This window comes from Oratosquilla oratoria, chromosome 40, assembly GCF_046742065.1.
Source record: "Oratosquilla oratoria isolate Oo_2021 chromosome 40, ASM4674206v1, whole genome shotgun sequence".
NCBI lineage: Eukaryota > Metazoa > Arthropoda > Malacostraca > Stomatopoda > Squillidae > Oratosquilla > Oratosquilla oratoria.
Genome location: NC_134816.1, coordinates 5,912,869 through 5,923,573, shown reverse-complemented (window position 1 = coordinate 5,923,573; position 10,705 = coordinate 5,912,869). Strand labels below are relative to the sequence as shown.

The 10,705-nt window shown below is 39.2% G+C and overlaps 1 protein-coding gene across 6 annotated transcripts in view; it reads left to right on the top strand.

The window, feature by feature from the left end:
* The window catches only part of Syn (synapsin), a 747,383-nt gene that overhangs the window by 615,866 nt on the left and 120,812 nt on the right, over positions 1–10,705 (top strand). The gene's annotated exons all lie outside the window — the stretch shown is intronic.

Below are 10,705 nucleotides of genomic sequence, written 5' to 3'. Positions count from 1 at the left end.
AAACATATTTTATTACATTCAAAATTTGCTGTCATACTCATACCCCATTTCATATCTACTCTCCTCTTTGCCCCCTTTTTCTTATGCTTTACTTCTCATCTCTTTTCTTTGTACCTCTCATATGATTCTCTCGTCCTATTTTGTAACCAATCTGTGAATGGTTGCTTCTTTTCTTCTACAACCTTCTTTGTTTCATCATCCCATTACTCACTACCCTTCCTTCTATCTTCTCCCGTCGTCCTTGTTCCACACACCATCTTTGCACACATTGTGACTCCCTCCTTAAACCATCCCCATTCCTCCCTCACTTTTAGTTCTACTCTAACCTTCACTCCCTCCCACTCCTCTCTCAGCTTCTTCTTGCACTTCTATCTTTTCTTCCTCGTTTAATCAGTTCACTCCAAGCACCTCCTTATCTTCTGTCCTTTTCCTCTTTCTCCATCTATCCTCTACCCTCAACTTACCTTCCACCAAAAATCATCGGATATTCCACCAATATCTCCCCTTAGAACACGTACATACAAAACTCTTATACTGTACTCCTGGTTACTACTATGTAGTTTATTAAAGCCCGATTTACTACCCTTCCTTCCACTACCCTCTCCCATGTGCACTTATGCTTGACTTTCTTCCTGAACACTGTATTTGCTATCATCAGCTCTCTAGACACATGTCCTCCATTAGTTCTCCACTACGATTTTTTCCTGGAACTCCATACTTTCCAACCATTAAGTTTATTGGTTCATATCCTACCCTACCATTAAGATTTAACAATACCATTACATTGCATTTATCCGTAAACCTTATATGCCTTCATTTAAATCTATCCAAAAGCCTCCCTTTCATCTTCATTCTTCTCACTACTGAGCCCATATGCACTTACCCAAATCTCCCTTCCCAGTTTCACCTTCATCCACATTGACTTTGAACAAACATTCTTCCACTCCACCACACGCTTACCTATCTCTTCACTTACTAGTATAACCACCCCTTCTCTCCCTCGTCTTCTCTTCACCCCTGACACCCTCCTTACTACACACCCAAACTCAACCACGCCCCTCCTTTTCAAATTAGTTTCACTCAATACCACCACCTCCATCTTTCTTCTCACAAACATAGTGTCTATCTCTTTCCTTATCATTCCATCTGTACTACATCAACGCACATAAAGAGACCCAAACCTTAGTGTTTTGGTTGTAAAATTCCTCCCAGACCCTCTTATGCCTCTGCTATTTTTATTAATGCCCCTTTTGGGCTACAGGGAGTAGGATTCCTAATCCTATCCTCATCCCTTTTTTGTCGCCTTTTATGACTCAAGTGGGAGCACTCGGTGGCAATATTCTTCTCCCCCACCACAGGGTTCGGAGAAAAAATGGAAATGAGCATTCAGAGAAGTGGTACAGGACAGTATTGAAAATGGGAGGACAACATAACGGAGGGACAGTTGGAGTATAATACAGTAAGTTATCATAATTTCTCTGTAAACATAGGTTTTCTCTATCACAGACAAAATGATGCGTGACTCTGGTCCGTAGCGGCGCCCCATATAGACCCTAAAGTATCAGCTGCATGCTACTGAGCAGCTATTGACCCCACAATAACATGCAGCCAATACCACAGACGGGATATATATGTGAAGAGAAAATTGCAAAGAAAAGATGGAACTGGAGACCAGAAGGTAGGAGATCTAGAGGTAGACCGAAAAAATGATGGAAAGATGGAGTTGAAGAAATCCTAGAGGCAAATAGATTAGGAAATAGAGGATTTGAGAGAAGAAGGACGCTTTGAGAGGACAATCTGGAGAAGTGTGCTGGCCCGACTGACAGGCTGAAAGCCTACCTGGGAGCAGAAGTAAGTATATATATATATGTATGTATATTTATATGTATATGTATATATATATATATATATATATATATATATATATATATATACATATCAGACAATCTCCTTGACAGTAGCGCATATATATATACATATATATATATATATATATATATATATGTATATATATATTGTTATGCCTTCCGTGAGGATATAAGGAAATATGTCTAGGAGGGGTTCGTACTTAGTGGCCTTGATGTGGTTAAGGCAAATCCAAACGGAAGTTAACATAAATAACTAATTTAATGTATAACAAAAAGCCAACAAAACAAATATAAGAACTTTACAACAACAAAATTAATCAATTGACAATTAATTCCTCCACCGAAAACCAAGTCATGAGAATATAGATTACGTGGTGACGCCACGGTACTAGAGCAAAAGCAATATGGGAGAGATTAAGTTACGCGCCGCTCGCCAGCGAAATAGTCTTCGCTAGGAGCCGGCCGATGCATTATATACAGTTGGTGAGGACGGGAGGAAGGCGAAGGATGAGCCGGACAGAACTGGTTTTCACGTTCGTCGGCTTAGAGAGAGTAGATCCCATAAAGTATACAAGCAGTTTTTACCGTACATACGTAATTACCTAACAAGTATAGGATAACACAGATACAGATATTTTTAGATACATGGAGGATGGTGGGCCATCACAACGTATACAAGCAATTTACAGTACATACATAATTATCTTACAATTAAAGATTGACATACAGATACAGACATTTTATATACATGGAGGATGGTGGGCCATCACACACCCCCCCTAGAACTCATCAACTCAGGAGAACAGACGAGTTGGGAGTTCTAATCAGGACGGCTAAGGGCATCAGCAAGGAGCTTTTCAGAACCCTTGATAAATTTTATATCGAGGAGGTATTGTTGGAGGGACAAGGACCAACGTAATAGCCTCCTATTATTGTTCTTGTTCCGTTCAAGGAATATTAACGGATTGTGGTCCGTGAATATCCGTAAGGGGGTCGAGCTGGGTGTTACGTAGCATTCGAACTTCCGCAGGGCAGAGATGATAGACAGAAGCTCCTTCTCGGTGGTCGAATACTGCCTTTGGTGTTTATCTAGTTGAGCTGAGTGGTACGCGACAGGATGCAATATCCCATCATGTTCTTGGAGTAGAACAGCTCCGACGGCTTGATCACTTGCGTCCGTTTTCTTTAGGGACCAGAACGCACGGAGCGGCCCATGGGGAATTACTGGGAACTGCCAAACCGTGCTGCACTAGATAGTTGACTTCTCTCTTCATGATCAGCTTCTTCTGGGGATGCAGTCGGTACGGGTGCTGGTGGCTAGGAGAAGTTCCTGGATACAGTTGAATTTCATGGGACGTCAGGTTACAACGGCCAGGATTATCTCGGAACAAGGATCTGTGACTAGAAATAATTTCAGAAATTTCCTTAGCTTGATCAGGATTCAAGTGGTTAAGGTACGAAAGTAGGTTATTCAAGATGTCGCTGTTGTTGCCGACTGTGGGAGGATCGAAATGTGGCAACGTCGGTTCGTTGACTCGTGGACGGTCGGTTGACATAGGTATTTTACTGGGACCATGATTTAGCGAAAGCAATGGTTTGACTGAACTGTCTAGTGGTATTTTGGCAAGGTATGGCTTAAGCAAGTTAACATGAACAAGTTGAGTAGTTTTACGTCTGTCAGGGGTTTCTAGTACGTAATTATATTCTGACATCTTTTTTTTTTTTAATTTTATAAGGACCATGGTATTTAGCTTGAAGAGGCTGTCCAGATATAGGAATGTATGCAAGAACCATTTCTCCCTCCTTGAATTCTCTCTTACGAGATTTCTGATCAAAATTAACCTTCATTTTACTTTGTGCATGTTCAAGGTTCTTCAAGGCAAAGGAATGAATTCTGGCTAGGTTATCCTTAAGGGAAACAATATACTGATTAACAGACTGTAAAGGTGAGGTAGAAGAAGATATGATATGGTCCTTGATTACCTTGAGGGGTCCCCTTACCTTCCTTCCATATAACAATTCAAAGGGAGAAACACCCAGAGCTTCGGATGGTGTTTCACGGAGCGTAAAGAGGAGGAAAGGCAATCCCTCATCCCATTCACGGTCTTCCTCGTAACAGAATTTACGTAGCATATTCTTTAACGTTTGATGACATCGTTCTAGAACTCCCTGACTGGCGGGGTGGTACGCTGTAGACAGAGACTGTTTAACATTTAATTCCTTGAGGACTTGGGTAAAGAGTTTGCTAGTGAAATTAGAACCTCTATCTGACTGTATTTCCTGAGGAATACCAAAGGAAGTAAACATGTGAGTTAAACACTTAATTACACTCTTAGCAGAAATATTCTTTAAAGGAAAAGCTTCAGGGTACCTGGTAGTGGGACAAAGAACTGTTAAAATGTACTGGTTACCCTTCTTGGTTTTAGGCAACGGGCCTACTATGTCAATCACTAGTTTCTGAAAGGGTTCACTAGGTACTTTAATGGGTTGAAGGGGATACGGAGGAAAAGACTCGTTTGACTTGCCTACTATTTGGCAAGTGTGGCAACATTTAATGAATCTACTTACCTCTGCTTTCATGCCAGGCCAAAAGAATTCTGACAAGAGTCGTAAATAAGTTTTCTTAATACCTAAGTGTCCTGAGTGTCCAGCATGAGCAATCTCTATTACCTGAGTCCTCAAGTTAACAGGTAGAACAATTTGGTGACATTCTGCCCAGGTATCATCATCAGAAAGGTGACGAGGTTTATACAATCTCATTAGTATTCCTTCGTGCAAATAAAAGGAAGGAGTATGTAGGATATCCTCCTTGGGAATGGTTTTATTGAACAAGGGAACTAGTGAAGGGTCGTTCTGTTGAGCCTCTTTGATGCTCAGCTCGGAGGGTAGTGTAAGCGGGGTGGTTGGGGTGGTTGGAGAGGTAAGAGTTGGTTGGTTAGCTGGCGCTTGGGATCGCGTGATAGCACAGGTTGGAAATAGGTTGGGTTGGGTTTGCTCTATGGTAGAAGTTGGGTTATATGGTAGGGGAGAAGTAGAAACAATTAAAGGAGGATGTACTAGTTCTCCTGCTAGATCGTTACCTAGTATAAAATCTGCTTCAGGAACAGGTAGGGTTGCCGTTTCACTTACTCCTACGGAGACAGTATCCTTGATGAGTCCACAGTTCAGGTGCATCTTTGCCAGAGGTACTGAGAAGGGATTGTGGAAGTCCTGCAAGTATACACGTTCTCCTGTATAATTACGTTGGACTCCCGGCAGTGCTGACTGAAGTAGCAGGGACTGTGCTGCTCCTGTGTCCCGTACTATTCGGATGTTGTGTTGTACGTGGTCTGTACCAAGTGATACTGTTCCCGTTGAACGGAAGGGCTGAAAAGGATCTACAGAATTGGCAGTAGAATGGTTAAAGGAAGCTACAGATTTTATATTCTTTTGAGCTACCTTACATTTTGGGTCTGGGCAATTTGCAATTACATGTCCTGGTTTCTTACAGAAGAAACAAAGAGGGAAACTAGGGCTATCAATTTTCCCATCTTTACTACAACTAGTTGGTTTTACATGAGGTTGTTGGCGGTTACTGTCCTTTCCAACATTTTTGTGAATCAATGAGAGGGTATCAGTCAATTTGGCTGCTTTCATAAGGTCAAATTCCTCCTTGTCAACAATGTGAATTTTCAAGTAATGAGGAATTTTACGCACGAATTCCTCTAACGCGATCAAGTTCACTACTTTCTCAAGATTATCGGCTGATGCCGATTTAATCCACTTTCTTAACGCTCGTAGTTTGTCTGACGCGAATTCCATATATGTCTGATGGCTAAGTTTGTTTGAATTTCGAAATGTTTGTCGATAACCTTCGGTGGAAATTTCATAAGCGGAAAGAATTGTCTGTTTGACCGTTTCGTAATCAGTGTTATTTTCCAGATTGTTACATACTTGTAACGCTTTTGTGGACAACTTTGGTTTAACTAACCATATCCAATCTGCTTGGGGAATTGCAAAATGTTTACTTACATCTTCAAATTCTCGAAAACATAAGGTTGGATTCTCGTCTGAGAAAGAGGGAATAAGTTTGGTGTACTGCAAAATATCTAACTTACTTGAATTTGAAACCACTTGTTGACTTGGGGTCGATAGTTCGAGTCGTTTCATTTAAAGTTCGTGTTGTCTTTGCTCTCTTTTTTGCTCTTTATCATGCTCTCTTTGCTCTTTGTCATGCTCTCTTTCACGCTGCACTTCGAGTTCCTTAATTTGCAGTTCATGCTTCATCTTCCTTTCAAGTATCTGATACTCTAGAGGGTCTAATTGAGTCTCTTTCGTAGGGCTAATGTCTAATTTGGCTGCAACTATTTGTTCTAAGCGTTCAAATTCTCCGTCTTCGTCTTCCGTTTTCTTTAACTGATCTATGTGACTCAATATTAGTTGAACTAATTCAGTTCTACTAATGTTCGCTGGATACGTTAATTCCCATCTTGTTGCTATTTCTTTTAGACATTCTTTATTTGGGTTCTGAATTATCAGTTCTTCCACCGAGGGGTTCTCAACAAAGTTTTCGATATTCAGTTCTGACATCGCGAAATTTTTACTCGCTAACAGTTGCTACTCAGCAAGATAGAACGCTTGGTTCGCTTACGTGGTATACCGGACAAGAGATACAAGTAGAATTATAATACTCGACTCCCACGAATATTATAAATCTTTGGGACAGAATACATTAACCAAAACTACATGCCGTAAGTAGGATAGAATTAACGTTCTCACACGTATCCTAAACGGATCCTACTTCAGTACTCTTACGAAATATACAGCTGCAAGAGTTTAACGTGGTCATGTGCAATGGCGTATTTACGATTAACTGAATTACTGTACTGGGGTACTGAGTTGCAAGTTTACCGGACAGATGGACAATTTCGATGGTTGTGGGAATGCAAGTGTAACTTATGTATTACGTTTCGCTCGTATATCTCACACCTTCTTAGTTTTTGTTCGGGTAAGAGGATTCCGACGGGCCCCCATTATATGTTATGCCTTCCGTGAGGATATAAGGAAATATGTCTAGGAGGGGTTCGTACTTAGTGGCCTTGATGTGGTTAAGGCAAATCCAAACGGAAGTTAACATAAATAACTAATTTAATGTATAACAAAAAGCCAACAAAACAAATATAAGAACTTTACAACAACAAAATTAATCAATTGACAATTAATTCCTCCACCGAAAACCAAGTCATGAGAATATAGATTACGTGGTGACGCCACGGGAGGAAGGCGAAGGATGAGCCGGACAGAACTGGTTTTCACGTTCGTCGGCTTAGAGAGAGTAGATCCCATAAAGTATACAAGCAGTTTTTACCGTACATACGTAATTACCTAACAAGTATAGGATAACACAGATACAGATATTTTTAGATACATGGAGGATGGTGGGCCATCACAACGTATACAAGCAATTTACAGTACATACATAATTATCTTACAATTAAAGATTGACATACAGATACAGACATTTTATATACATGGAGGATGGTGGGCCATCACAATATGTATATATATGTATATATATATATATACATATATATATGTATATATATATATATATATACATATATATATGTATATATATATTATATATAACATATATGTATGTATATGTACATATATATATATATATATATATACATATATATATATATATATATATATATATATATACATGATGGTTCATTAAATTGGTGAGAACGATAAGCTGCCTGGTAAATCGTGAAACTGAACGGAGGCGTAGGAGGAGTGAGCTTGACCATGGAGGAACGAGGTAATCTTATACATATATATATATATATATATATATATATATATATATATATATATATACATATATACATACATACATATATAGATAGATAAATAGATAGATAGATAGATAGATATGCTTCCTTTGAACTTCTCGGTCTCGACTGCGATGGCATGGAGTTAAAAGTTAATTGTGGTTGAATAGATGTTAATCTCTTCACTGAGGACTATTCAGTGTATATATATATACATATATATATATATATATATATATATATATATATATATATATTATATGTATACTGTATGTATATACATACATACATACACACACCAAAGACTTTTACCCCCATACAAGGGAGTTAGCCAAAAACAAAGGCATAAAAACAGCTCCCACCAATTCTTTCCCCACACACTCTACCGTCATCCATTCTCCTTCCTATCTTTTTTCTTGGCTCCTCCTGGATGAAGGGTCATTACTGCATCTCGCCTACTGCCCGGAAATGTACGTCAAGCCGATCGATTTATGATTTTATTTAAATGACACCAGCGAATGCCCTGAGAGATGTCGACGCAGTGTGATCAATTCTTTTGTCAAGCGTGCGTTCACACACTGCTCTACATCGACTGTTACCAACGCTGCATTGAAAAGAATCTCTCAACTCCTTTCCAACAACGGCTATAAGAAAGAAGAGATAAACGAAGTCATAAGAAAACGACTGGCCACCTTCATGGCTCAAGAGACACACGTGGACAACCACACGACCATCAATTTGTATCATAAAATTTTTATGTCTTTTGCTTATAAACAAGAAGAGAAAGTCATGCGGAATATCATCCTGCGTAATGTCCAACCCACCGATCCCAACACACACATCAAACTCGCAATTTATTACAAATCCAAACGAACTTCCAACCTAGTCATGAAGGACAGCTGTCTCCCACCAACAAATACACTTCAAAAAGTGCACCTAGTATACCAATATACTTGCAATATTGGTGACTGCAGTCGCCTACCTACCAGGTATATAGGTTTCACTACCACCACACTGTCCAAAAGAATCACAGCGCACATACAGGATGGAGCGATACGCCGCCATAACAACAGGATACATGGACAAACACTGAGCAGAAAAATGATGGAAGAAAATACAGTAATCCTAAACAGTGAACATGACACCAGGAGATTACGAATGACGGAAGCTGTGTATATTCACAACTTATAACCTGCCATCAACCTCCAACATATGCCCGTTTCCACTCTTCCTTCAGCTAGAAGCTCACAAGCAACACACGGAGCGCCACAAGGACTTAGAGAACACCCCACGGAGGGCCACATTCCGCACAAAGGTCATCTCCCCCAGTGCTAACATAAGCCAAATATAATCACCATTTCAACCTAACACAACTATACTTACACTCCTAAAGATGGCCGAGTGAAGGCCGAAAGACGTCTCGAGTTATTATGGATTTTAGAAACTTACTTAGTACCCTCGCCTACGAAGATCGAACACCGTTAGAAAAATTGAAAAAGCAAACTGCAAACTGAATAATGCTGTAACTGCTGTCGACTTCAATAGAACACACACACACACACACACACACACACACACACACACACACACACACACACACACACACACACACACACACACACACACACACACACACACACACACACACACACACACACACACATATATATATATATATATATATATATATATATATATATATATATATAAGAATGTATGTACAGGTAAATAGATATATATGTATAAGACTTATTGACCCACTGTCGGAGAATGAGATAAGATGGACAGAAAATCTGTATGTTTTGACCACTATCTGTGTTCGTTTTCAGCAGAATGATACATATTGTGGAGTATGAGAGTATATATAGCTAAGAGGGGTACATTTGGGGACAGGGAAAAGGGGGGGGGACTCAGGTTATATGTCCTTGATGAGGCCGGGGCGAAGGTTGACTGATAGTGAGGTCAAGCCCGGCTGCTTTTGAGATGGATTTCTTAGCAGCCATTCAAGTATTGCAGTCTGGGGACCACTGACCTTTGGAGGTATTAGAATTAGGTATATATTTAATCAGGGAGGATTCAATAATTTCCTTCGAAAGCTGCAGTGGGATTTATAGACGGTAGTAGCATTATCCCAGTCCATGTGACGATCCTCTTTGCTGGTATGTAGGTACACTGCGGAATTTTCTTGACCATATGATGGAGTTCTTATGTTCCTTAATTCTTGTAGTCACTTCTCTTCCTGTTTGGCCCCAGTACAGTTCTTCATAGTCCTTGCAAAGTAGTTTGTAAACCCCGGGGCTGGTATCCACATTCGTCCTTCGGTGTACATTCACTACTTTCCTAAAATTACTGTTTGGATAATTTAATATCATATTGAATGGTAGTATTTTGGAACAGGCGTTAACTGACTCATTGTATGGAAGTATGTTGTTATTACAAGTGGAGTAATAACATCATACTTCCATGTACTTGCATGTATGTTTGTATGTTTATATCATATACAGTATACTCGTATATATAAGCGTGTATGTACGAGTATGCATGTTTTTTTATATACGAGTGTATTTTTGTATGTATTGGCAGATGTTCATATCTTATACATGTAAATCCGTGTAGTAAGCGATAAATGTAAAATATAGCAAAGAGAAAATTTGTTAATTACTTGATAGATGTCGCTTGAATGTAAACATCAGTGAACTCTTACAAAGATATTCTTTATGTATATTTCTTCTGAATAAATTGTATATATATTCACATTAGCATTTTCACAGTGTTGACAATTCTTGCTTTCAAGTGTATTTGTGCATGTATTACTGCAGTGTACGAGTGTTGGTAAAGCATTTTGTGTGTGAAATATCTAAAAAAAAAATGGATAATGTCACCTAGTATTTACAAGAAAATGATATTCAAGTTCTACCATTTCATCACAACACTAAATTCAAAGGTACGAATCTGAACTTATTTTATTTGTAATTTTTCTATAGATCGAAATGATGATTTAATGTGTCTCTCCCATTC